This window comes from Eptesicus fuscus, chromosome 17 (assembly GCF_027574615.1).
Source record: "Eptesicus fuscus isolate TK198812 chromosome 17, DD_ASM_mEF_20220401, whole genome shotgun sequence".
In the NCBI taxonomy this organism is placed as follows: Eukaryota; Metazoa; Chordata; class Mammalia; order Chiroptera; family Vespertilionidae; genus Eptesicus; species Eptesicus fuscus.
In genome coordinates this window covers 22,318,216-22,342,106 of record NC_072489.1, presented here as the reverse complement: position 1 = coordinate 22,342,106, position 23,891 = coordinate 22,318,216, and the positions used below count along the sequence as shown (strand labels likewise).

The following is a 23,891-nucleotide window of genomic DNA, read 5'->3' as shown; positions in this document are numbered from 1 at the left end:
TTTCTTTCTTTTCTTCCAGCATATGAAGAAGATAACACCATATGAATTATTCCATATGATGAAACTAAGGAGGCTGGATGAGTATTGTACCCCTTAAAGGCTACAACAATTGAAATACAGTTTGACAAAGCTAAGTTGCAGAATATAAAAATATATAGCCTAAAGTAGGAGGAAAGAATGTATCTATTATGTATAAGAGGGTATGATTAAGCATGCAGTCAAACAGGACAACTTGGGCTGATAAATCCCGAGCATATAGAATATTACTGTCAGAGGAGACACTACCTTGATCCTTAACTGTCTATGTATTTTCAGTGAAATAAATCCCTATTAGTTCTCTACTTAGAACCTACTGAGGCCAACAGCCGTCAAATAGCCAATCATCTGATGCCTTACCATTGAGCCTGGATTATGATGTTTAATCATGGGGGGTTATCATTATAATCACTTAAGTTACATAAGGCCTTTCTAATGAAACAAACAATGATAGAACCACACAGGGTAAATTGTAATTTAGCCTCGATCCCACTATCACGAAGCCCGGGGGCAGTCATTCCTCTGATACCAATGAGGCCGACAACGTTAGAAAACCACAGCAAATCAGCAAGAGGTTTACAAATGAAAGTGGCCCTTATTCAACCACCAAATGAGTTGGTGATCTTGCTCTAATCCCAAGGACAGCATGTCTAATTCATGAAAACTGTCATAAAAAGTATCCCAGCTTGAGGTTTAAATAAGGACATGAAAGATTAATGAAACCATGAAGAACAGGGTTTGGACAAAAGTGTATTTTTGGAAAGTTCAAATATTATAAATATCCAGACCCGAGTCAGGATCTTGACATTCTTCCTTTTGAGAACAGAAATGTGAGGTAATCATTTTAAATCGAGGTCTTAATAGAATCTGTGAACAACTCTGCTGGGTTATTCCACAGTTCCTCTCTCCTTCAATGTTAACAATAAGCCTGCAGAGGCAAATGTCATCCTTTTAACACCACAGCTGAGGAAACTGAGCCTCGGAGCTCATGGAAACGGCCCGGCATCACCCAGTTAATAGAGCGTTACTGCAGAGTCGGGTCCAGCGCTCGTTTCTGAACCATGTGGCTCAGGAGTCACAAATGCATGCCAAGTGTGGGGCCTGAGTAGTTAAAACTTACAAGTCTGGAAAGTGAGCTTCAAACAGCATGAATATGCTCAGAGAGCAAGGCAGGCCAGGGATTTAGGGTCTTTGATCAGCACAATACCAGATTGGTCCTTAATCTCCTCTTCCTCCTGCCATATATAATTTCTGGACCTCAGCAAACTTGGTGACACCTATCTTGCTTGGAGTATTGTCTTGGAAAACCAAAGTAAAAGAAATCCTGTTTGTTTCAAAGACTGGTACCCTGACCTTAAGCCATACCAGCTTGAGATTATTTCAATTTTGGCCCTTAGCATGAGCAAACACATGCCAAGGGACCTGCCAAAAAAAAAAAAAAAAACACACAAAAAACTGCTCTCCCGTTGTTGTTGTTGTTGTTAATTCTATGTAAATTAGGCTATACTAATCAGCAAAACTCTTGTGTTTTGTCCAGAGCTGTGAGTTTATACACATTATAAGCAGAAAATCTAAGGTAAGTTGTGAAATTTCTTTCAGTAAGGCAAGAACTGTGGTGGAACATAATAGAAGACTGAGTATCTGGATTCTAGGTCAAATGCTGCCTTTAATAGCTTGTGACCTCAAACAAGTACATAACTAGTTGAGAACTGAGCTTCTTCAGAAGTAAATGAAAGGATTGAACTAAATGCTTGATAAAATCCCCTTCAATTCTCCATTCATTCTGCAAGTCTAATGCAGGTTTGGTTACAATGTATGAGGAAAAATATTATTTATTTAAACACGTTGAATTAGCAGGACAAGCTTCTTTTGAAATGTTTAACACAACTCTAGATCACAGGGCCCATTTGGACTGTTAACCTCTCAGGCAGTTAGAAAGAACTTTGGAAACTTGTTCTGTCCAGCACTACTTAGGATGATGTCCTTCATAGGTGGTAAAGTAATTGATGATGCCATTGAGAATTGTGGTAGGACAATTACTCTCATTGCTCTACGGGCAGGAGGTATGTTGCTACTGGAAACAAATAATAATAATAATTAATAATAATAATAATAATAATAATAACAATAGTGATGGAGGTGGGGTAATGATGGTGGTGGCAGCAGTAACAGTAGTAACAGCAGCAGCAATGCTGGCTACTGATAATGCATACACACCCTGACATTCCACTGCTGGGTACAGACATTCCACTGCTGGGTACAGTCACGGCTACTATGAGTATCAGACAAAGTCTACTCTATCGAGTGCAGACGTCTCACATTTTCCATTAAACTCTCTGCAAATGAACTCTCTCTATATAAATGTGTATACTTAACCTTAGAACAGATAGCTGAAGAGGGTTATCTAATTTAAAAAAATATTAACTTTTCTTTTTCAGAAAGGCTATTGTACGGATATTAAAATAAGAGTTTCAGAGAATTTTTAATGGCAAAAAGATGCACTTAATACACTTTTAACTGAATCTATACCTATAAATATATGTGTATATTCTAATTATATAAAACATATTGTGTATCTATAATAATAAAAGTATAATATGCTAATTAGACCAGACAGCTGGCCGACCTTTCAGACGTCCTTCTGGACTAAGCCGGGCTGTGAGGGCCGAGGCAAGCCGCCGTGGCTGTGAGGGCCGAGCCCCTTGCATGAATTTCAAGCATCAGGCCTCTAGTGTATATATGAGAAAGACAGAGTAAGAGAGTTGTGGAGTTATTATATTTTGTTTTTCTTCTTTATAATTGGTTTCTCAATTTTTACAATATATATTTATTACTTTTATGATTGGGGGAAGCAAAACAAGCAATGAGTGTTACAAGAAAATCTGCTTAAGGATGAAAAAGCCATTACAAGGACACGTCAGCAGTAAAAACAGAGCAAGATTGCAAAACTTACTGTAAGCGAGCAGAGCTGGCCTTGTCGCTTTGTAATAGGTCTATCAATGTGGCACGATATTAAAGCTGATGTACATACGCACAGACCAAAGCTTTCGGTAGGTGAGGGGGGAACTGCAGTACATGTCGTCATTATCAGAGCAAATACGAAACACTGTGATAGCAAAAACAGAGAAATAGCCCTTCCTCGGCCCCATGCTACTTCCCTGTATTGCACCGTCTCCTTTTCAACTCTGTGGATCTATAAAAGCAGTTGCTTCATTATTTTATGTATCATATTTTCAGTGTCCTGGAAACTGGTTTTACAAAAGTATTCGGTAATAAAGATTTTGAGGGAAAATAAAGTTGTGTTTTGGTTTCCCAGTGGGGATATATACATATTTTTAACTAGAGGAAATCTTTTTACTTCCAGAAATTGTTAGGCGGCCAGGTATACTATCAATGGTCCTAACCACATTCATCTATCTAGATTTGCAAAGTAATTCTAGGTGCGGTCATAAAGCAAAAACCTGTCTGCTGTGTTGCAGCCAGGAGAGTATATAAGGTTAAACAGGATGTCCAAGCCTAGCACTTCTACTTCACTGAACTAAAATATAAAATATATATGAAAGAAGTTACACATTAATGAGGAGATGTTGCACAGTAAGACAGTAATTCAGATCTATATTAGACTTTTGTACATATTATTCAAGCTTATTGGGTTGAAGTTTGCTTCATGAGACATAAAAATTCCCTGCACTAGTAGAATAAAGTAGCTTAAGTTGGCAGCTTATATAGAAAAGGGAACACTGGAATGCAACAAAACAAATATTTGGACAAACCTTAAGCAAGAATTATGCTCTCTATATAAAGGGATTTTTAAACCTCAAAACTAAAAGGCCTATTTGTAGAAGTAAGTGAATGCATCATGATTGAACATGTAGCCAGATGTAAGTGGTTGTGAAACTAGCTTATGGCAAATGCATTGTGCTGCTTCTACACAGACCTGTCCTGATCAATGGAACTGATCAATTCATTCATTGATCAGTTCCATTGATCAGGACAGGTGGTAGAAGCAAACCTAGAGGGAAGGTTAAAAAGGTGCATGTGTTCCCTAACACAGTAACAGATACATACCATAGAATCCAGGCACTCCAACGCTAGGTATTTACCCATGTGAAATGAAGACCCAGAGTCACACAAAGATGTACACAAATAATTACAGCAGCTGGATTTGTAACAGACAAGTGGTGAGAAGGACTCAAGATGTTCATCACCGGGGGAATGATATAACTGTATGTTCATTTAATAGAATATTCTTCAATTATAAAAAGGAATAGACTTTGGATACATGTTAACAACATGGTTGGATTTCAAAATAATTATGCTGAGTAAAAAAAAGCTTAATAAAGAGTAATACTGTATGACTCTATACAACATTCTTGAAAATGGCAATCAATCTTCAGTAACAGAAATCAGATCGGTGGTCATTTGGAGTCTGGGTGAAGGAATGATTATATTACAAAGGGGCACCAGTAAGATTTTGGTTCTAATGTATGTTTATTGTCTTGATTATACTTTAACTTCAGGGTTAAATACTTAGGTCCGTAAAACTTACCAAATCATATACTTTAATATGCAGTTTATTAAATGTCAATTATATATCAATGATTCTGTCAAAAATTTGCATTTAATTATTTAAATGCCTTTCTACACACATATTACAAAAAGTAACAACTGCCTGCTTAGCCCATGCCTATCATTATAAATGGGACCATGCAGCCGAAACCGGTTTGGCTCAGTGGATAGAGCGTCGGCCTGCAGACTGAAAGGTCCCAGGTTCGATTCCGGTCAAGGGCATGTACCTTGGTTGCGGGCACATCCCCGGTAGGGGGTGTGCAGGAGGCAGCTGCTCAATGTTTCTCTCTCATCGATGTTTCTAGCTCTCTATCCCTCTCCCTTCCTCTCTGTAAAAAATCAATAAAGTATATTTTAAATAAATAAATAAATAAATAAATAAATGGGACCATGCAAAGTAAAGTTCTATTGAACAGGTATCTAAAAGTAGTATTGCAAATTCATATTTAATAAATTAATATTAAACTTTTTTTTTGCTATCTAATAAAATGAACCTTGATTCATAGTAACTGCATACTCAGTAAACATGTTAGTGTCCTTATGAATATTAATGCTAATTGTTAAATTTTTATAAAAAATGAGCTTTAGCTCACAGATATCTTTTCCATGGGTCATCTCCTCAGAGGTGCTTAGAGATGAAGAAACATTAAACTGCAGTAAGAATAATACCAACTGGAGGCTCTTCTATATGGACATCAATGTGAAATGACCACTGATAAGAAGAGCAACGTATTAAAGCAGCAATGGATTTTTCCATCATTTAGCTATATTTATAAAAATACCAAACCAAGCTCTATACTTTTTTACTTAATTCAAGGCGATAGTTTTCAAAAAAATTTTAGTAGTAAAATCCCATTCTTAAATGAAATTATAGTTTACTAACATTAACAGCAATACCAAAAGGAAATATATTAATTATCCTGCCTAAACTATAAAGCTGTGAAGCTGGTGTGTGTGCATGTGTGAGTGTGTGACATGAACCTGGATAGTCAGGACACTCCCCTGCCCTCCTTTTATTGCAGTTCGGAAATAATTGTACTTATGCTAATCACCCCAAAACCACAGCTTAAGTGCCACTATGATTACACTTCCTCCTGTATATGACTAATGTGTCTATTTGTTTAGTTGATTTTAATATAATAGTAAAATAATAAAATAGCAATTACAATTTGTCATCTGCTTTACTCTTGTGTTGCTTTGCCCTACCTTTTTCAGTAACTTTCTTCTCTGTTACCACTCCCTTCTGGATTTATCTGGACTTAGCCTTAGATGTCAACTGCCCCAAACTCTGCAAGTAACTAGTGTAGACAAAAATGTCATTTAAAAAAATCCACTCAAACTGTCTTTAGATGAACAATATTAATGTAATCTATTTATAACACTGAAGTTATATGTAAAATAAAACTAATAATAACATATACTAAGACCAATATTCATTTTATAGTCTGACCAACATATATCATAAGCACTCTTCAGCTGAATTGATCTTTCATACTTTTCAATCTCACCTTTTATTTTTATCTTTCCACCTATTCAAAATAATTTAGAATTCCAATAATGTTTCTGCTAGCATTATTCTGTTGTAAAATTCCCTTTTTCTTGCAGATTTCATCTATTATCCAGACACCAGAAAAAAAAAATGTGGTCTCTAGAAAGGAGACATTTTTTAAAAATTAGTTTTACTTTTTTTTTTTTTTTTTGTCTGTGAAGCTCCTTATTTCCCCTTCAATTTTGAAAGATAGCCTTGTTGGATAGAGTATTCTTGGATTCAGTCCCTTAATTTGCATCACTTTATAAATTTCCTTCCATTCCTTTCTGGCCTGATGTGTTTCTGTTGAGAAATCATTTGATAATCTAATGGGAGATCCCTTGTACGTAACTTTCTGTCTCTCTCTTACAGCCTATAAGTTTCTTTGTCCTGAACATTCGCCATCGTAATTATGTGTGTCGTGGTGAGGGTCTTTCGGGTTCATCTTGTTTGGGACTCTCTGTGCTTGTGTGACTTTTTTCTTCCCCATATCAGTGAAGTTTTCTGACATTATTTCTTCAAATAGGTTTTCTAACCCTTGTTCCTCTTCCTGTCATTCTGGCACCCCTATTATTCATATGTTGCTTCATTTCATGTTGTCCTAAAGCTCCCTTAGACTCTCCTCTTGTCTTTTAATTTTTTTTTCTCCAATTGCAGTTCAATTTGGGTGTGTTTTGCTTCCCTGTCTTCTAATTTGCTAATTTGGTCCTCTGCTCCTCTTAGTCTACTGTTGAAACTTTCCATGGAATTCTTACCATTTGCAACAGCATGGATGGAGCTGGAGAACATTATGCTAAGCGGCTAAGCGAAATAAGCCAGTCTGAGAGAGATAAATATCACATGATCTCATTCATTTGTGGAATATAATGAAAAACATAAACTGATGAACAAAAACAGATCCAGAGACAGAGAAACATTGATCAGACCGTCAAACCTCAGAGGGAAGGTAGGGTAGGGTGGGGGTAAGGAGGAGAGATCAACCAAAGGACTTGTATGCATGTATATAAGCCTAGCCAATGGACATAGACACCAGGGGGGTGAGGGCATGAGTCAGGGGTGGGGGGGCAATGGGTGGATAAGGACACATATGTAATACCTTAATCAATAAAGAGAGGGGGAAAAAGAACTAATTCCAGCTAACAATGAAATAAATAATAAATAAAATAAAAATTGGTTTTACAATGAGAGAGATAATCTACTTGGGAGCAGGATTCCTATTATCAATATGGTGAGATGAAAAAGTAAGCCATATTCTACCTAAGAGAATTTGCTAGGTTTGATTTGATTAACTTCAATGACGTGTGTGTGTGTGTGTGTGTGTGTGTGTGTGTGTTTATTCTTTTTAAATTTGAAAATTCAAACAGAAAAAATAAAAATAGATACAGATTGCACTTAGGAGATATTTATGGATTACTATGTATAAAGTACAGCATGTTTAGATTATGAAATTGTCATAAATTTTATGATGGCACCATCTTTTGGGGGAGGAAGATAAAGTTCTTTTCATTAGAAATCTTAAACAAGTAATGTTATATTTTTTTCTTTCCTTGTATTGTATTTTATATATTGATTTTTAAATTAAATTTATTGGGATAACATTGGTTAATATGATTAATAGTTTTTAAGTGTAGACTTCTATGATACATAGCTGTATATTACATAAAGTAAGTCACACTTTCTTATTTTTATATAAATCTAGTTTTATAAAGTCTCTTTTTCTCATATCAGGATATATAGTAGCTTCTCACTGAAGTTTTCTCTTCCTTCTCTCTTCTAAAATGTCAGTACAGGAAATAAATTAAGATCATGCTTACTGGAATGAAAAAAAAGTAAATTCCAATCCTGATATTAGCTGTGTGGCATTGGGAAAACATAGTAAACTCCTTCAATTTTGATATACCTATTTTATAGGATTGTTATAAGAAATATATGAGAGAATAATAAGCAGTACTTAGTCTAGTGCCAAAAACAGAGTAAGCACCCAAATAAATATTAGCTCTGTCACTCTAATATATGTCAATAAATATTAGCTATTATATTGAACTAATACTGGTGTTAGAATGCTAAATAAAAAATATTAGAATGGGAGTTAGAGAATTTACCTTAGTTCAATCACTTATTGATTAGGGAATCATGTTATTTTTAAGAAATGGAATCTAGATCCCATTCTACAAAATGGCATTCATTATTTCTGAAAGGGCTATGAAGTCTACAGGAGAAAGTTATGAAAATTATTCAAGTATTTTACAACTATCAATTTGAGGACAGATGTGACTATAGTTTAGAAATTACTAAGTAGCATCACCTTTTACTTTCACTCACATTTTTTTGTTAAATAATTAAAAACACTCAGAAGAACCAATTGTTAAAAAAAACTAAGTTGGGCTCAAGCAGATAAATTTTGAAATCATTTAAAGAAACTAATAGCTTCTCCTCTTTAACAAGCACATGAAAGAGAGAGAGAGAAAGAGAGAGAGAGAAGAGAGAGAGAGAGAGAGAGAGAGAGACTCAGAAGAAAGGACAAGAAAGCTGCAGAGAACTGAAATGAGGAGAGAATTGGTTCAGATGGGAGGCATTCAAACATCTAGTCACCTAATACAAAGGGAGTTATATAACACAAGCTGTGAAAATAGCCTACGTGAGAATGCCAGTGGCTTTCAGATATTTTGTGCTTCTCTCTATGGAGTATATTTTCCATATAAAACCTAACATAGATACCCTATGTACATAACATGACATAGAGACATGTTGCAACTGAGGAGAGGAAATCAGAAGCCCTGTCCACTGAAGCCCTCCCCTTCACCAGCATGGAGGCCTCGGATTCATTTCCTTAGAGGATTCAGTGAAATGTATTAGCTCAAGAGCTTGAGGTCAACAGTAAAATAATGCCAGGTTTCTTAATTAAACAAAGATCTTTATTAGCCTTTGGCCTAATTTTGGTAATTCGTAATTAAACAGTGAAATTAAAAATCAGTAGATTGTTTTGCTTATAAATCTCCACACCTAATTTAAAGCACTGATAGTTGCAGCTAAATAGAGGGCCATTATTTCTTCAGCCCTCTATGACTTAAAATCTTAATTTTTCTATAAATCTAAAACTATTTTGTCGGATAGTCTATTTTGAAAAATCATGATATAAAAGATAGAACATTAAAAAAGAGAAGTCAATAACCTTTATATAAACAAACAACAACCACTTAGGCAATATAATAGAAATAAAATGATCTATTTATAAGTATACTAGAAATAACATATTTAAAATTAATTCAGGAAAATAAACACAACATACTAAATCTTTCTAAGAAATATTTTAAATACTCCAGAAAGATACAAAATACACCTGAAAAGATAGAAAGGTGTCCCATGACCTGTATATACAAAGATTAAATATCACAAATATATAATCTTTTCCATTTAATATAGTTTAACACTAGTCTAAGAAAAATACTACCAAATATTTTCGGGAACAAAACTGATGGGGAAAACATTTAAAGATATCTAGGAAACTCCTGAAAAACAAGAAGATCAGTGAAGGCACACTAGCTTTATTAGAAGAAAATATATACACTAAATGCTATAAATCAGTGTCTGGTTCTCAAATCCACAGAACAACATAACAGAAAAGAAAATCTAAAAATAAGTCTATGTGATATAGAAACTGAGTTTTTAATAAAGATGAAATTGCAGATATGTTGGGCAGAGATGGACTTTTAAATAAATGAGGTTAGTGGAATGATGTCGTCATTAGGGTAGACAAAATGAATATAAGCCACATACTCCACAGCAGAATAAATTTCAAATGATTGAAAATGTAATAGTTAATAAAAAATAAACTACATAAACAATAAAAGAATACCTGAGTATATTATTCATATCCTGGTTGTGGGTAAACTCTATTTATTATGACAGGAAAAATGAAACAATAAAATGAAAGATGGAAAAATTTAGTTATAGTACTGTTTATTATTATTTAAAAATATATATATATATTTAATTGATTTTTTTTTTTTTTACAGAGAGGAATGGAGAGGGATAGAGAGTTAGAAACATCAATGAGAGAGAAACATAGATCAGCTGCCTCCTGCACACCCTCTACTGGGGATGTGCCCGCAACCAAGGTACATACATTCCTGAAAGGTTCCAGGAATCGAACCTGGGACCCTTCAGTCTGCAGGTCGACACTCTATGCACTGAGCCAAACCTGTTAGGGCTACAGTACTGTTTAAAAGTGCTTAGCAAAAACACCATAAGCTAAGTCCACAAACAGTGAAAAGATCATCTCCTTTTCTACATTTACTCTAGTACTATGCGTATATCAATGTAATGACTACAGACACAACACAATTATAAATGTAATCTACAAAATTAATATTAATACTTTCTCCATCATTTTCTTAAAAATCAACAGCACAACACGCAAACCTCTGATTCAGAGCATTTGCCAATTTCTGCCATGTACATATTCTCAAATGGCCTATGTCAAGTGGTCAATGTGTTACCCCCAAAGGCAGAGTTGAGGAGAGAGGAATGACACATCAATGCACAGAACTTTTTACCATGATAGATGTAAATGTAGTAAAGTATTTGGAGAGTGATGTATTACCTTTGCTTAATATATATTATTTAATTGTAAGTTAATATAATTTACTTTTTAATAATGATTGTATCTAATGAAAACTAGCTCAGAAAACTCCTGAGATTTTTAACAATCAGTTGTCCACCACACCATTGCTTTGATGCAATTCAATGAGGATACAAAATCATCTCTATCAATGTGAATCTAATCACAGGTAAACAATAAGGAAAATCCAGAATGTGTGACATTTAAAAAGCCCTCTGTTTAGAATATTTAAAAAATACAATGAGACCAAAAAAGAAAAAAGTGGGAGGACTGTTCAGAACAAAGAAACCAAAACAAAAGGGACATGATAAACAAACACAATATATGAATATTCCACCCACAAGTCAGGGGGTTGGGGGAGGGGGAGGGACAGAAACTGGAAAACTTAAAAAAAAACACCAAAAACTAAAAAAATATTTAGATAAATTTGAATCTGGGCCATATAGTAAATTATATAATATTGATATTAAATTTCTTGAGTGTGATAGTAATATTGAGGTTAATTTGAAGAATATCCAATTCTTATGAGATGCATGGTCAGCAAAAAAGTTTTTGCCTAGATGGATAGATAGGAATAAATTATATCTATGTAGCCATGTAGAAAGAGATAAAACAGCAACAGTTGTTGAAACCAAGTAAAGGCACAAAATTCCTCCCAAAAGAAAATAAGTCCTGTATATATTTCAAATACACACATATTTCAAAAGCAATAAAGTTTAAACTTTTAGTCTTAGATCAGAAAAATTGTTATTTATTATTTACTGAGCAACAACTATGTATCAGAAACCTGGCAATTCACTTTGACTATATTAGCTCAATGCCCTAAGTCACATTATGAAATAATAACTCCTATTTTTTTTTATGGGTAAGACAATCACCTTTAAATAGTGAATACCTCTAATCAGTAATATAATAGTTGCCACAATTCATAATGGCTGAAGAGAAGCTGTTTCCATATGGTTAACTCTTTGTTAAGGCAGAGAAAACAATCATAGGCTTATTTATAACTAGAGGCCCAGTGCACGAAATTCATGCACTTGGGGGTGGAGGGGTCCCTCAGCCTGGCCTGTGCCCTCTTGCAGTCCAGGAGCCCTCGGGGGATGTCCGTCAGACATCCTTAGCACTGCCACGGTGGTGGGAGAGGCTCCCGCCACCACTGCTGTGCTCGCCAGCTGTGAGCCCAGCTTCTGGCCGAGTGGCACTCCCCCTGTGGGAGTGCCCTGACCATTAGGGGGCAGCTCCTGTGTTGAGCGCCTGCCTCCTAGTGGTCAGTGCACATCATAGCAACCAGTTGTTTGGCTGTTCGGTCGATTTGCTTATTAGCCTTTTATTATATAGTATGATTCTTTATGTATCTAGCCCATTTAATGATCAAAAGCCTTATTTCCAGGACTGATGGGCAATGGTCAAACATTTGGATTTTTACATATTATTCTGTCTGAATGAAAGTAATTTAAAATTAATCTTCATCTCTTTACAGTTTCAAATTTTTATACTAAATGACCAGAAAAGCCTAAGTTCCCCCCAGGCTTTCCTGATATATTGTTTTCCTCTGCACTGTGGGATTTTCTCCCAAGAACTGAATGATGGGAATGAAAAAATCTGATAGATTAGCAATGAAATCTTTTATGCCATTTCCTGAGATTCATCTCAGATTTATGGTTGCACACTTTAGATAACATGATGCAGAAATGTTGGGTAAGAAATAAAACCATATTTCCCCCTTCAGTGGAGTACAATTTTCACTTATTCACACTGTATTTCCTTACACAATATGTTTTTCAGACCAAAGGCTATAAATCTGAAAATATTTATAGGCAACCCTACCCCTGATGCCGTTTATACCTTGCTGGCATTTTGTTCCAACTCCTCAGAGCCACTCATATCTTATATGAATGGCTTACAACATGTACTGACTTAGATATTACTCTGTTAAATGAAAGGCTCTTCTTTGACTACAATACTCTTAGTTTGATTTATTATCAATAACACAAAACTGCTAATGAGTTTAAAGAAAATTGGTTATGAGTGTTTAGAGTTTTCCCAACTTTGAGTTTTCCAGGTTTTCCAATAGAGTACAATATTTCATTCATTTCAGGTGTATGACACAGTGACTAGACATTTATAGAAATCAGTTTTAAATTTTGAGAGTGAGATTTTCTCCCTTTTTCCTATCTATCCTATATAATAAAAGTATAATATGCTAATTAAACCAGACATCCTTCCAGATGACCTTCCAGACGAAGCTGAGGCTGCGAGGGCTGAGGCAGAGGTGGCCACCACGGTGGCAGGGGCAGAGGCAGGGGCAGAGCCTACAAGTTGACAATTACGTATATTTTAAGGCAGATGTTTCCTTATATGGATGCCCCAGGTTATTAAAGCTAATATAATTAATAAAATATACATATAATCAACTGCTCTTTATGTGAATCTATGTTCATAAAATAATCTTCTGATAATATGGTTTCCTGTGTAATTTTCCTATGGTTGGAAAGCATTTAGGCAAAGCGTGTGGCAACTTTAAGTCTTCTTGAGAGTTAGATTTATTATTATAAATTCAAATGTAAAATCATGGCTTATTTTCTTTATTTTTCAGTGACTTTAATTGTTATGAATCATCATTTCATTAGCTAAAGCAATGTGATTTTCTATTATGTACCAGCATTAGTAGCATTATTTTCATATTATAAACTCACAAGAAACTGAAGATCAGAAGAATTTACCCTATGTTATTCTGCTCAAAAGTGGAAAGCCCTTCGAGCAAGGATTTATACGAGATCTAACTCCAACATGGAACATCTAATTCTTTAGATACTACTGGCAGAAATTGTTTAGAAAAAGAGAAAAATATAAAAATAGTAAATAAAATGGGTGTATGGAAAGAAAAAAGTGACTTGAAGAGAAGAGGGAAGTTAGAAAAAAAATTAAGATTGTTGAATTTTTTAGAGAGAAAGGAAGGAAGAGGGAGAGAGATATATAAACATCACATCAATGTGGCTGCCTCCTGCACACTCTCTACCTGGGATTTAGCTTGTAACCCAGGCATGTGTCTTGACTGGGAATCCAATTGGCAACCTCTCAGTGCATGGGATGATGCTCAATCAAATGAGAGCCACACTGGTCAGGACAGAAAGAAATTTTTTAAGATGGTGATGACACTCTGTCAATTGCCTGCCAGAATAGCAAGCCAAGTTAAGGAACTAAACCACCTAAATTTCTAATAACGTAATATATTATTACTAGAGGCCTGGTGCACAAAATTCGTGCACGGTGGGGGGGGTGTCCCTCAGTCCAGCCTGCACCCTCTCCAATCTTGGACCCCTTGAGGGATGTCTGACTGCCCGTTTAGGCCCGATCCCAGTAGGATCGGGCCTAAACGGGCTGTCGGACATCCTTCTCAAAATCCAGGACTGCTGGCTCCCAACTGCTCACCTGCCTGCCTTCCTGATTGCCCCTAACCACTTCTGCCTGCCAGCCTGATCACCCCCTAACCACTCCCCTGCCAGCCTGTTTGCCCCTAACTGCCCTCCCCTGTAGGCCTGGTCCCCCCCCAACTGCTCTCCCCTGAAGGCCTAGGTCCCCCCAATTTCCCTTCCCTGTAGGCCTGGTCACCCCCAACTTCCCTCCTCTGTCAGCCTGGTCACCCATAACTGCCCTCTCCTGCAGGCTTGATTGCCCCCAACTGCCCTCCCCTGCAGGCTTGATTGCCCACAACTGCCCTCCCGTGCAGGCCTGGTCCCTCCTAACTGCCCTCCCCTGCTGGCCATCTTGTGGTGGCCATCTTGTGTCCACATGGGGGCAGCCATCTTTGACCACATGAGGGCAGCCATCTTGTGTTGGAGTGATGGTTAATTTGCATATTACTCTTTTGTTAGATAGGATATTCTGTGTATTTTTATTTGTTGAATCTCAGAGGGAAGATGGGGATGGGTGAGTGAGTGGAAGAGATTAACCAAAGAACATGTATGCATATATGTATAACCCATGGATACAGACAATAGTTTGGTGAAGGCCTAGGGTGGGGGAAAGAGGCAGGCTTTCTATGGGGAAAGGGTACATCTGTATTATTTTCAACAATAAAGATAAATTGTAAGGAAAGGAAAATATTTTAATACATCAATGCTCGTATTTCCTAATAAAATACAATATATGGAAGTCAGTTGTAAAAATATGAATCACTTAACAGAAATTTGCTGTCCTGAGAATTAGAATATGTATGCATTATTGAGTAAAATATGCTTATAGTATCAAAAATATGGAGTTATTTCAGTATTTTAAAAGCCTGATATGAAGATATTAAGTAATAGCTGCTTAATAAGGAGAGGGTTGTTCATCTCTTATTAAAACCATGTTTTCTATTTTGTTCCACTGGTCCTTTCTTTTTTTTTTTTTAAGTTTCTTTGTGAAAAGCTGAAAAACATCCCAGAAAAAACACATTTATGGCACTGATAAACTAAAACTGTCACACTTTTTCGATTTGGTGATTAAATATGTCATCCCTCTGTCTATTAACCACAGTAGTACTGTCACAAATCTAGTTTCTACTTACAATTAATTAAGCAAAACTAAAATGTCTAAAGCTGCTACAAATCAAATTTAAATGGTTACAATAATTTAAACAAAGATAAATGGAATGTCTCTCTTATGCTTCATTACTTCCTCTAATTCCCTTAAAACATTTCTATAGGAGAAGTTCTGAAAATGGGGACGAAAGGTGGGACTACTTACATCCCAACTAAACTACCAGAATAATACCTACCCCTCTCCCCCGACATTGGTCCAGGACTGGTTCTTTCCACTTAGTCCATTCTCTGTCTCACTCAGTCTTTTAATATGAATTTGAAAATATACATGATACAATTGTCACAGTCTGATTCTGAAACTTTAAAACATATCTCAGTTCTAATGTACAAATGGAATCTTGATTCCAGTGTCTAATTAGAGAGATGGCTAAATTATAAATTAAGGATTTAATTACAAAGTTAAAATATGTCATATAGTATGTTCCAAGATTGTACTGTTTTACCATCATGGGAAAATTTGAACCCATACAAAATAATTCCACACCCTGATAAAATCCTATTATTTTGGTTATGGCAATTTGTTTTGGTTATTTCATGACTTCACTTCATTTTATTGCATTCATGTGATTCTTTTTTTTAAATATAACATCCCTAAAAGCTGTTTTAATAGTTTGTGCATAGAGAACAAACAAAATTGATGACAACTAGGCCAATTAATCGTTTAAAACACATAATGTTTATGTCTTATTTCCATGGTTATGCAGGAAAATATTTTTTCAGTCAACTATACAGCTTTATGCGAGATTTATTTATTGCTTTTTAAAAATATGTTTGTCCTTTCATCCCAATGAACATGTTAAAATACATGACAATTCTGAAAATATTGGGAAATTAATTATTCCTTTGTTTCTTCAGGCTAGAATATCGTTTAAAAAAGAATATGTGTGTGCCATTGGTTGGTTAGCCTTTAATTTACTTTTTAATAGGTTCAGCATTCAAATAATTTATCTGTCCAAGCTATATTGAACAGTATACACAGGGAAATCTCACTACTGCTGTTGACACAAACCCACAATATCTCCCCTCCTCCCTGCCCCACACAAATACACACACACTCTTTTAGGGAACTCTATCTCTTAGTTAATTTTCTTCAGTATGTCTTTTGTGGAAAGGCAAAAAAAAAAAAATGTATATATGAGCACTGTTCTTTTCCTTGTTTGTTTTTTTTACACTTATTAATATACCTTTGTGAAAAGCCCATATCAATACGTAGCTATTTCCTCATTTATAACTGAGAGCCTCTGCACTCTTTGGTATTTACTATTTGTTACCAGGAATAAACTAGCTTTTTCACCTTCTCCCTGCAGCATCTGTTACCGTCTGCTCTCCAGTTCTAGCGCTTGGCTTCTCCTTCAAGGCCGACTTCCACACACAGACAACGGAGAATACATATTGGCACCACACGCGGAACCACGCTGCACAAAGGTAAACCAGGGTGGAATCCAGAAAACCTGCAGCTATGGAAGCAGCCGAGAACAGACATGCTTGTGTAGGTGCCACTGGGCCACCGAGGGGCCTGCTGTGGCTGGGCGGGCGTGGTGCATTGAACACACCACTGAATGGGCTCCAGGAACGTGACCCTGGCCCCCAAACGCCTCTCTATGATTGACAGGGAAAATGGAGACAGAGTTCTCAAATGACTGCATGAAAATGGGCACTTCTTGCTGGAGGAAATGGCCTTGTAAAAAGAGGGAACCCCTGGGTCTCAGAGGCTCTGAGCAGGTGTTTTTCATTGTGCTAACTCAGATCCCCAGAGCCAGCGTTTTGCTAAGCTATTAAAACAGGGAACAATGAGCCTCCAGAACCATCTGAGTTTGTCTCTCTGCACTTAGTGTTTTATTTTGTTTTGTTTTTCATGAGTGTTGCTGCTTAATCACAGATATGAAGATAATACAGAGTCAAAATGAAACATACATGCTGGTTATCAGCTAAGCTCACCCCTGCACTCCCCCTAATGGGGATCAATCCAGCAACCCAGGCATGTGCCCTGACCAGGAATAGAACTTTGACCTCCTGGTTCATAGGTCTATGCTCAACCACTGAGCAACGCCCACCTGGCTCAATCCCTCTTTTTAAATGACATCTCCCAAATAAAAGTTTTTCCTTTAAACAAAGTCCAGTTTATCTTTTTTGTTTTTTTATGGCTTGTACGTTTGGTATACTATCTAAGCGATCTTTGCCTAAAATATAATTTTGAAAAACTTCTCCTTCATTTCTTCCAAGTTTTAAAATTTTAGATCTTATATTTAGGTCTATATAATAATCTATTTTGAATTCATTTTGCACAAGAAGTGAGGTAAGAATCCAAACTTATTTATTTTGATATATACATACAATTATCCTAGTACCATTTGTTGAGAACACAATCCCTTTCTCTATTATGTACACCGTCTCGGCACCTTTGTAAAACACCAACTGATTAACCCAGCCAGTGTTGCTCAGTGGTTGAGGGCAAAACATCACAGAAACATACCATTTCCAGATACGTATATCAGAAATCCCCCATGTTTGAAAATGGAGAAATCTAAATACTTACTAATTTTTTTCATACTGATTTCTTCCTTTGGCTTTTTTTTTTTCCACACCTGAATCATGTACTCTTATACCAATCTTATTTTTAGACTTAGTCGTTTGTTTGGGTCCAACAGTTCTCATGAGGGACCCAGTCACACAGGCTTTCAACAATATTCCTCCGAAAATCAAGAAGTGTCCTTTCCAGGTGTTAAGGATTAAAAAATAAACTGATGGAAACAAGCTAATGTACTTTCAGAAAACAAGACTCCCTGCCCTGGTGAGTCCATTCCCCTTGGGCCTTTTCTTCTAGAGATATTTGCCAATGATTGCTAATGCAGGTTGCCCGTTCAAGGCTAGACCTAAATCTCCAGTGAATCCGACAGCGAGATAAAGCTCTATTACACTGGTATTGTAAGAGGCAGCAACCATTCCCACACAGTATAATGAAACTCTACCATCACCACGCTGGTTACCATATTTATTCACCAAAACACTACTGATGAGTCCTCCTGCGTACATAACAATCTGCATAATGGATGATATCCATGCTATTTCAATGTAGGTAGTACTGAATATTTTCTGAATTTCTTTGAAAAACACTGTGATGGCCTTGGGGAACGTATGAAAATCTGGTGGAGATAAAAGATGCTCCAACCACTACCCAGCCCCATCCTCCTCCACCTGGGGTGGTGGCATTTCTGCTCCTCTATTTAAAATGTTAAGTAACCTGTTTTCAGGTTCCCACGTGAACAGATTTCTTTGGTTTATATGTGGAATTGTTAAGCCCAGTCGCTATTGCTCTAAGTGTAATATTTGAAGGCAAGACAGAGGAAGGGAGGCAGAACAACAGTCTCTAGATTATCTGGTCTCTGCCATAGGGTGGATGTTGCAATTCTCCCCTAATCACAGCAGGTTTCCTCACTGTCACAGAGTGAATGGAATTATTTATTTACTAGAGGCCCGGTGCACGAAATTCATGCATGGATAGGGTCCCAAGCCTGGCTGGCGATCCGGGCCAATTGGGGCCTTGCTTCATTCCGTGCCACCCCCTTGTGGTCAGTGCATGTCATAGTGAGCCATGGAACTCGGGTTCTCTGGTCAAACTCCTGAGGGGACACTTTGCATATTAGCCTTTTACATATATAGATTTCCCCTGACAGACTTGTCCTGGGCCTCAGAGGTGGAGGAGTAGGAGGCAGCAGCCAGGAGGGGAGGTATATCTGTTGAGCACCTCTTAAAGTACGTTTTGATTTCTTGTTGTATATGTCCTCTACCTTCCTTTTCCTTTTATAATATTATTTGACTTGAAGTTTATTTCTTTTATTTTCAATTGTATTTATAAAAATTATTCCTGAATTATTTCTAACAATAATTTTCCAGTGACTCCTAGGGATACAGTTTTTATTGTGTCCTAAAGCTTTTGCTATGGGGGATTTTACTGTATGTCATATTTTATATAATTTATAGTTTCAGATTTTATTTTATCTTTGATCCTGAAAGTATTGAGAAGAATAATTTTCCATTTTTAAATTGAGCTATACTTCAATTAAAAGAATTATATTTTTATTTCTTTTTAAAATTAGGTTCAGCTCTGCTGCTATGGCTCAATGGTTGAGCATTGACCTATGAACCAGGAGGTTGCACTTTGTTTCCTAGTCAGGTCACATGCCCAGGTTTGGCCTCCATGCCCAGTATCTTCCAGTACGGGCATGCAGGAGGCAGCCTATTGATGACTCTCATCATTGATGTTTCTATCTCTCTCTCCCTCTCCTGTCCTCTCTGAAGTCAATAAAACTATATTTAAAATTAGGTTCAATCATAAGATATATCCTAATCACGTATTTAATAAGAAATGATAATCAAGGTCACACTACACCAGAACATACAAATTGAATGCTACAAGGATACAACTGATGTGAGTACATTTCCATCAGAGAAGATAAGAAGTCCTATAAATCAGTACTTCCAATAATCCTAATAAGCCAAAACATGGAAGTCTATGTTTATGCTTGTTTATATAACAATGACAAATTATCTTTACATATTTTCCAAAGAATAATTTCACTACTGCTGTAATAAGAAGAAAAAATGAGCACCATTCAAAGATATTCTACTATATGTGCCAGAAATATTAAGACAGCAGAAAATTTCTTCATGAATCTAAATTATGAATAACCAGAATGCTATCTATAAAAGTCAGACACATTAATTTTTTAAAGTACTAAAAAATAGAGATACACTCACTGGTAATAAAAATATTAATTGTAAATGATAGACTGTGAAAAAGCAGGTAACATTTTCAAAAGAAGTTAGTTACATTAAAAAACAACAGAAAACAGATATATGGAGACATCAAAAGTAAAATAATAAAAATTAAGAATGTTTTAAGATATACATTTCATGTACATTTTAACAGTATGAAGAAAAGTAAAAACCACAAACAAATGTATCTACATCCATTGTATCAGAATGTGTTATAAACCAAACTCTAATGATTTGTAGAAATGCTTTTTTAGTGTTACAATATGCTTTAGGCTCTTTTTATTTTTCTCTTTTCCACTGAAGTTTTCTACCTTCTTACTAAATATCTTTATTTTATTAAGTATATGCATTAGCCAATTTAAATTCCTTGAATAAAATGCCAACATGTGGGTCATCTTAGGGTTGGTGACTCTTTATAGTATTTTTTGTTTGAATGTGAAACAGGTTTGGATTGAATCCAAGGCATTGTGAGTGTCATGTTGTGGAGATTCTGGATTTTGTAGTATTCCTTCAAAGAATGTTATTGATTTTCTTTTAACAGATAATTAACTGGTTAGGCTAAAAATACATGTTCTGTCTTGACTATGGTGGGAAGCAGAAAAAAAATCGTTTAGCTCTTTTCCATTTAGCAATAGGCTGCTTTGAGTCTGCTGCAGGCATGCTTGAATCATATGTCAGCTTAAGAATTGAGCTAAGTTTGTGCTCTGATTTTGGAGCTCCCATTTTCTGGATTCCTCTTTTTTTGGAATGCCCTCCATCTTCATTTTTAGTACTTATGCTTACCCCAGGTTATCTCTGGGTACTAAGAGGACAGATTTTCTACCACAGTTTTAGTCAATTTGTAGCCAACCTTGCCTGCAACCTGCTTACTGCCCTTAAAAATCGAAAGCTCACTCCCTGCTAGCCCTGCCTTCTGAGTTTTTGACCCCTCTTCAAAATCTGCTTCTACAGAGTCTCCGCTCTCTGTGCCTGTGCATGGGTTGAATTACCAGAAGTTTATTCCATATACCAGAAATGAAATTTTCATTGATTAACCTAAAGGCTCCACAATTCCTACCTTCCCTTATGAGGTTAACGTCAATCTAATACCTTAAAACGTTAATTCAAAATACTTATCAGACAACAAAGAATGTGTCAGGCACCTACTGATGTTAATTTTCATTTTCCAAGACCATTTTTTCTTGTCCTCAAACAATTCCAACCTCCATTAGTTCTCCTCTGGTACTTAATCCGCCATTCCACTTTTTCATTTAAAATTGAGAACAATTCCTTAGGACTTGGCTTTTTAATCCTATCCCTGACTCTCAAGTCCCCTATCAAAGAATTTAGTCTCCTCTAGACTTAATTAGCTATCTTTCCTTTGAATTACTGAAGTAATATATACTTAATGCAAACTCCCATATTCCAATAGGCCTTTTGGAATCTTCTTGCACCTTCACAAAAAGTAAGCCCGGACACGTGTCTTCTGCTCCAAAGCATTTTTGTTTTAGTGGCTCCGAGAAATGTCTCCTGATATTTATTTTCAAGGGTTGGTTTTTATATTAGCTGTGGAACTTATTGGCAAACAGTTATTAATGGCAACACTTCCCCACTTACAGGAGCTGCTCCCAAGGACAGTGCTCCTACTGACCATTTCCATCCGTGGCAGAGACGGCAGACCCCATCGTCAGAAACTCCTTGCAGGAGCTCTGGGCAGTAATCCTGTCTCAATTCCTTTTCAAAGTGTTCTAGTATATCCTTTCCTTTGAATATTTTATATGGTTATCAATATTAGGGAAGCTCCAGATTAATTTTTCAACACTGTATCTAGAAAGCACTATGGGCTGAGTTCTTCGTACAGCTACAGTATAAAACAGTTCTTTTAGAGAAAAGTGCGGATTCTTTAGAGCAGTGGTTGACCAACGTATTCTATAAAGAGCCAGATAGTAAATATTTTAAGTTTTGTTGGCGTACAATTTTTTTAACAACTACTCAACTCTGCCACTGTAGCATAAAAATAGCCAATAAAACTGTATTAACAAAAACAGCAGGTGAGATATGGCCCATGGACTATATGTTGTCAACATATAGGTATATGCTCTCGAGTTTCAGTACAAAACAATTCCAAGTCACCTCTGAATTTCTCCAGTATTCTATTACTGTACTCTAAAGCAAAACCCAAGGATGCAAACTCATATACCTCAGGACGAATTCACATATACCTTAACAGTGACTTCCTAGGTAGTGATATAAGGACCCCATTATTTTCTTTCTGTGATTCCATAAATAAATTGACTAGAAAACTTGGCAAAAGATACAGCTTACTAATTATATACTCTACCACCCTACTGGGCAATAAATGTTAAACTTGTCTCAGCAAATTAGATAAGCCAAATTTCACATCATATTTTGATTTTAAATCTCACATAATCCTATAGAAGTTATATCTTAAGCAAACAGCACACAGAAGATGGATGGGTTGACCCATGAAGCACCTTCTCCATGTGTTCATGGTCCCAAGATAATGATCATGTCTATAAAACAGCAGTTATCAGGGGAAAGATGATGCCATAAATGAAGATATAAAACAACTTGAAAACACTAACGCATATTTTTTGGTCTGGAGTCATCCTGTTCTTGTATATCCCCTTATGGATTAGAAAAAGATAACCAAAACTAAGAATTTGTAAGATATGTACATAACATTTGCATTGGAGTTCAGATAGATTAGAAATTATAGTTCAATGCACATTTCTCTCAATAAAAGTAAAAATATAGTTTTATTATATATACATTTGTATGCTAGTACTGCTTCAATAATAAAGTATAATTTTACCTTTCAAGATGGCCTTGATAATTAGGGGCATATGAAACACTCGTAAATGGCTCTGATGGAAGACACGCACGCGCACACACACACTTTTCAAGTATTAGTCAGCACGAAACCTACTGATGCTGAGAAAGAAAACCCCATTTTTAATATAAGTACTACTCTGGTTGGTGTGCTATTGATATGTCTAATCTTCATCTTCAGGGGTAGAAAAACATAAGTACTTATCTTACATATGTGTGAATGTAGATATAGATGAACTGAACTTCAATGCCAGGCATTATTCTGAGTCCTTTACAAACATATATTCACTTAAACTTTTACAACAGCACTATGAGGTTGATGATGATGATTGTTATTACTATCATTATCATTATAACATTAAAGATAAAAGCTTGAGGCACACGAGAAGAAAATTCCACAAGGCCACCAAAATAGTAAAAGATAGGGCTGGACTTTAAAACTAGACAGTTTGCTCTGAAAATGTACACGGTGCTGTCTCTTATCATGGCTAGCAGTGGCATATGGCCACTATTGTTTAGAATTTGTATCAAGGGAGGAATTAAAATAGTGGCTTGTGCTGGGGGGGCAGGGAGAGGTCAATGGGGGGAAAAGAGACTTATGTGACACTTGAAACAATATAGAATTAAAAAACAGAAATATAATAAAAAACAAATAAAACAGTGCATCATTTAAGAAATAGTCTGGTAAAAGCATACTTGATTTGAAATATTTAGCCAGATTTTATGATGGCATTTATACTTTGAATGTGAAATTTTATGGACTAAAGGAAGACAAAGCTATTCAAAATATTCAAAAAATTCAATCTATATAGTAGGCACCTTTCCTTTTAGGGACAGGTAAGATTCAACTTTAGAAATTCGATTAACCTACTTTAGGAGGGGGGGTGCATAAAAGCAAAACTTTCATGGGCCTCTTGTTAAAGATGAGGCTCAAATTTGGTTTAAA

General features: G+C 36.0%; 1 protein-coding gene and 1 long non-coding RNA gene across 2 annotated transcripts in view; one reads left to right on the top strand and one right to left on the bottom strand.

Annotated features, from left to right (window-relative positions):
• Window positions 1-197, top strand: part of LOC114232914 (uncharacterized) — a 31,549-nt gene extending 31,352 nt beyond the window's left edge. The window contains exon 3 of the long non-coding RNA XR_003619029.2: window positions 20-197. This is a non-coding gene — a long non-coding RNA (uncharacterized LOC114232914). The remainder of the gene's footprint in view (window positions 1-19) is intronic.
• Window positions 1-23,891, bottom strand: part of CTNNA3 (catenin alpha 3) — a 1,343,669-nt gene that overhangs the window by 156,572 nt on the left and 1,163,206 nt on the right. The gene's annotated exons all lie outside the window — the stretch shown is intronic.